A 6,000-nucleotide genomic window follows, 5' to 3' on the forward strand; every position below is an offset into this window, starting at 1 on the left:
AATGCCACAGAGGAAGTAGCATCCAATGCCATTATGGAGCCGCTCTCCTGTCTAAGAGCCTTTGTCTCTTAGCAGCACAGCGGCACTCCTACTCCGCCACTGCAGGAATGTGTGTGTGTGTGTGTGTGTGTGTGTGTGTGTGTGTGTGTGTGTGTGTGTGTGTGTGTGTGTGTGTGTGTGTGTGTGTGTGTGTGTGTGTGTGTGTGTGTGTGGAGGAACGCACCGCTAATCGATTTTTATTTGGTTCCTGAAAAATCATTAGGGCTTTAACTGATATCTCCCATGGGACAGCATCCTTTGATTTACTATAGCATGTGTACTACATCCCTGTGAAACACCCCCATAACACACATACAACACACACACACACACATACAGGCCCTGGCCAACATACACACATCATTACACAGTCTCACTGACCTGCTCACACACACACACACACAAATGTATTGACAAGCATGCAGCTGCAGGCGCGCGCGCACACACACACACACACACACACACACACACACAGACATACACACATGCACACACATGCATGCACACACACACACACACACACACACACACACACACACACACACACAAGCACACACATGCATGCACACACACACACACACACACACACACACACACACACACACACACACACACACACACACATACGTTGACGTGAAGGCATTTGGGATTCTTGTATTGATTGAAAGCCCCCTTTCAGCGTGTTAATCCAGTGGTTGGATTTGCGCTTGCGGCTGGAGCAGGGCTGTACAAGTGCTCCTAAATGAAAGAAATTTAGGAGCACAGGAAACGTTTTAGGAGCACTATGAAATTTCCTTGAAAACCTTATTGCCTTAAGCAGGATACAGATCATTCACAGCAGTGGCAATCCTAGTCTCTGCTCAAACCCTCCACACACATAGAAAATGGCTTGTCTTGTTTCTATTTCATGTTTTGAATTTAGAATTTGTGTACATTTGGTAACAATTTAGCATGTCAGGATCTGCATAATTACTTACATGTATAGCTTAAAATATTCAGTAATTTGATTACTTCATATTGATTACACTGGTCTTTAATGATATTACAGGGGTGGTGTGTAGGTCTAATTACAGTGCATGAAAATGCACTGTACTGTTCTTCCTAGGCATTTTATTACAGTGCATGAAAATGCACTGTACTGTTCTTCCTAGGCTTCTTCTTATTCTTCTTCTTCTAACGCTTTTAATGCAGCTCCAACCGTTTGACGTAGAAACTTCATTCAAACTTTGACGCGTAGGTCTTGCTTAGGACACCCGTGCTATGTATTTTTCAACTTTGTAACTTTTATACTTTTTAAACTAGAAATTAAAAACTATTAAACATTTCCCCATAGACTTAACATTGTGATTATGACATCATAATAGGGCAATTAGAATCTTCTGCCAGGTGGCCAGGCCAGCTGCAGCAGCTCTCTCTCTCTCTCAGGCTTTAAGCATACATTCCCTGTGAAGACTACATATACCTGTTAAACTGTTTCCTCTGTCCACAACTGTTTCAAAATAAAAGTCCTCACTGCAATAATACACTATTAAATCATTTAACCATTGAAACTACTCATCTATTTAACTGTTCAACCATTCCCACTGTCAGTTATCATCAACTATGCCTCCAGTCAACTACATGAGACCTCCATGTACCTAGCAACCAACATAGCAACCATTAAAATTAGGCGTTTATGACCGTTTCCATAGCAACCAACATGATTTTACTACAGTAACTTCTTTATTCCTGATAGTGGCAGCCATGGATACCCTATTAACAAATGTTTCAAAATAAAAGTCCTCAGTAGCAAGTTAGCTAGTTAGCATGGTTAGCATAGTTAACATTTTTAGCATAACTGCTAAAAAGGATTAGCTAAGTTAGCTAATCAACCTGGTTAGCATTGTTAGCATAGTTAACATAGTTAGCATTGCTAACATTGTTAGCATTTTAAACATTTCTGTTAGAAATCATTAGTTAAGTTAGCTGATCAACCTGGTTAGCATTGTTAACATAGTTAGCATTGTTAGCATTTTTACCATAACTGTTAGAAATCATTAGCTAAGTAAACCAATCAACCTGGTTATCATTGTTAACATAGTTAACATTTTAACATACCTTTTAGAAATCATTAGTTAAGTTACAACTGGAATGTTTAAGCTTTAAACTGTCTACCTTCACACATCAACTCTCTTTAAACTATGCAATCACCATTTTTACCCTAGCTACACCTTAGTAGCCATATCTACATCATCTATCTATAATTTTTTTCATTTTCATGCACTGGTAATTCCTTGGAATTGCATTTCTAGTTATTCTTCTTCTTCTTACGCACTTAATGCAGCTTCAACCGCTTAACGTAGAAACTCCATTCAAACTATGTCGCGTAGGTCTTACTTACGCGATGTGGGCTTTGTATTTTTCAACTTTGTAACTTTTATACTTTTTAAACTATTAGTTAAAAACTATTATAATTTCCCCCATAGACTTAACATTGCTCATTATGACATCACGGCAGCAATTAGAATGTTACCCCAGCTGGTCAGCCACCTGGGCACCAACTGTCAGTTTCTCTCAGGCTTTAAGCATACAATCTCTGAAGACTACACATATCCTGTTAAACTGTTTCCTCTGTCCACAACTGTTTCAAAATAAAAGTCCTCACTGCAATAATACACTATTAAATCATTTAACCATTGAAACTACTCAACTATTTAACTGTTCAACCATTCCAACTGTCAGTTATCATCAACTATGCCTCCAGTCAACTACATGAAACCTCCATGTACCTAGCAACCAACATAGCAACCATTAAAATTAAGCGTTTATGACCGTTTCCATAGCAACCAACATGATTTTACTACAGTAACTTCTTTATTCCTGATAGTGGCCACCATGGATACCCTAGCAACAAATGTTTCAAAATAAAAGTCCTCACTAGCAAGTTATCTAGTTAGCATGGTTAGCATTGTTACCATAGCTAGCATTTTTAGCATAACTGCAAAAAATCATCAACTAAGTTAGCTAATCAACCTGGTTAGCATTGTTAGTAAAGTTAGCATTGCTAGCATAATTAGCATTTTTAGCACAACTGCTAGAAATCATTAGCTAAGTTAGCTAATCAACATTTTAACATGAATAGAAATCATTAGTTAAGTTAGAACTGGAATGTTTCAGCTTTAAACAGTCTACCTTCACACTATGAACTCTCTGTAAACTATGCAACCACCATGTTTACCCTAGCTACACCTTAGTAACCATATCTACATTATCTATCTTTTTTTGCATTTTCATGCACTGGTAATTCCTTGGAATTGCATTTCTAGTTCAGTGCCTGTCACTTTAAGAAGTACTTAAATTAACTTTCATTCGGTTTTAGGAAAGTAGTCACGCATAGTTTAAGGATACATGTTTTCATTAAATAACATGAATGTTCAAAAAACTAACAAAGGTAAAGACAAATATTTTTGGTGAAATAGAAAAGATGAGTGTCCAGCAATGTTAACTTCTATGATTTAGGTAGCCTAAGGTGGCATGGCATTGTGAGTTGTCCCGTTCACTTTTTCCTTGGTCATGTTTAATTGGCTGGGTGCTTAATTACTCTACCATGACTTGTCTTGGAGTTTGGTATGTCTGTTATATCCAATGAGTGACAACCAGTGCTCAAAATAAAACATAACGGTATTCTCCTGATAACGTTAGTGGAATGGATTTAATGTGAATATATATATCCTAGGCTACATAAAAAGACGCAGAGTGGCTTTATGATTCAGCGCACATTTGCGATGAAAATGTTCCGCCTTTTTAAAGCGGGTGTAGGCCTAGCCTACACCAAATCGTGGTTAAATTATTTAGACAACAGAATCAGTAGGATAGCCTACTATTTTAAAGAAGAATGGATTTGGAGTAGCCTAACATTTCTTGCGTGTGTGTGAGAGCGCGAGGTTGATGAGTGTCCAGCCAGGTGCGTAAGAGTTGTCAACTCTAAAATTTGTATAGGCTACAGATGCGCGAATATTGTAGGCCTACTATACTTTGATCCACTTGGTGTGGATTCATTTTTGGAGCAAAATGCGAATGAAAGGGTTGAAATCAGTAGCCTACTCGCACGTGTGCACCCAATTTATATTTTCTACTCGCATTGATATATCGGTAACACTTTACTTGACGGGTTCATTCATAACACATTCGTAAACTGCACATGAAGCATTCAGGAATGATTCATGAAACATGACTCAACATTCATACCAACACTTTCATGAATGTGGAAGACAAAACGACGAAAACTGAAGTCTACTTCAAATGTCACTTTACTATACGAGTTGTGAAGTATTCATCATACTGGGAAGTGAACTTCTGACCATATGTGGATCTCTGAATGGTTGGACATTCCTGTTTTATATATCTATACAGTCATTGGTGTAGACAATTATGCATTCTTCAGAGGTTACTATCATAAAATAAACAAACAGACAAACAAAAAACTAAATTCTCCTGGACTTCCCCGTTGACTAAGATGTGACATGATCAGGTTGGCTAAAACAAAAAAGACAGCAATGCTGTTTTGCGATTGTTAAACTTTTATTTTGACAAGTTTTTGACGTTTTGTCTTCCACATTCATGAAAGGGTTGGTATGAATGTTGAGTCATGTTTCATGAAACAGTCATGAGTGCTTCATGTGCAGTTCATGACAGCTGAACCCGTCAAGTAAAGTGTTACCGATATATCTTTAGTCGCATTTGCGACGACCTGCTCGCACTGTAGCCTACAGCCCTGGGCTGGAGGCTGCTTTGGCACAGAGAATCCTTTTTGTTCGGCAGGGTGTCAGAGGTATCAGTGCTAATTATCACACTAATGCAAGGCTTCTCTCCCTGCCCATCCTGCAGGGCGACCTCACTTCCTCTGATGTAATCTCATCTCTCTCTCTCTCTCTCTCTCTCTCTCTCTCTCCTCTCAATCCCCTCAAAGGGCATAACTGCAAGGGACTTCATCTCAGAATACGACCCCCCGCCATGTGGAATCAAACAGTTTGGTGCTAATCACTTCAGAAGCCCCCTATAAGTGTGTGTAATAGTCAGGCTGAGATGGCTTTGTTTCATGATCCCACCAGCCAGCTCTGATCTGCATCAGTTGGTTCTATGGCTTTTATACCACACTGTTCCATGAGGCGGTATACTGTAGGTGTATGTTATTGCAGTGTGAAACTGGCACATGTCATATGCCATATGTTCATGACTATCGCTTGAGAGAGCACTGTGGGCCAGATGTACTAACACAGCGCTAACAGCGAGTTTTTGTATACGCAGAATGCGAACGCTGTGCTTTGCTACAGTATATTGCCTGGAATTTACTAAGCTGTCACTTCATTACGTTAACTGCGGTCATTCCCGCCCGTTCCCGCCCCCTCTACAACGCTAGTTGCGTGTGCAGAGCTGAACGACAAGCGCAGTTGAATATTGCAATATTAAAAAGAATCAAAGTTTAGCGATCATACATGATACAAAGAGACGTCAACAAGCAGCGACAGACAGAGTAGGCCTAGAAGTTCTACTAATCCACTCAAAAAAATACTTGTGAACTATTTACTGCAGGTAGACTATAAGGATATGACTTAGGCTACAGTAATGCCTGTCTAACAGATTGGGAAGTCTAAGGCTATGTCGTGAAAGAGAAAATACGATTTTAGAGAGGCAAACAAAAGTTAAGGTTGCTTTTGACATAGTATAGCCTAATGAAGAAAACTGATGCTCTGAATATTGATTCAGCTGACTCTAAAAGTTTTTCTAATAGACGCATTTAACCGCAATTTGGATTACACCTGCTTTCAGAAGGCGGAAGTTTTTCAACGCAAAATAGACGTGCGCTGTTTTCATACATATGGCGGAATACTTAATCAATTGCTATTAGCACCTCTCCTCCCCTGTTCTTGCGCGTTACACCCATTTTCAGCTGATCCGCCCAGGAATTAATATGCATGACAC

General features: G+C 39.3%; 1 protein-coding gene across 4 annotated transcripts in view; it reads left to right on the forward strand.

Annotated features, from left to right (window-relative positions):
* The window catches only part of LOC134087065 (inactive dipeptidyl peptidase 10), a 47,635-nt gene that overhangs the window by 21,670 nt on the left and 19,965 nt on the right, over positions 1 to 6,000 (forward strand). The window lies entirely within an intron of this gene.

The sequence above is a fragment of the Sardina pilchardus genome, chromosome 7, assembly GCF_963854185.1.
Source record: "Sardina pilchardus chromosome 7, fSarPil1.1, whole genome shotgun sequence".
Taxonomy (NCBI): Eukaryota; Metazoa; Chordata; class Actinopteri; order Clupeiformes; family Clupeidae; genus Sardina; species Sardina pilchardus.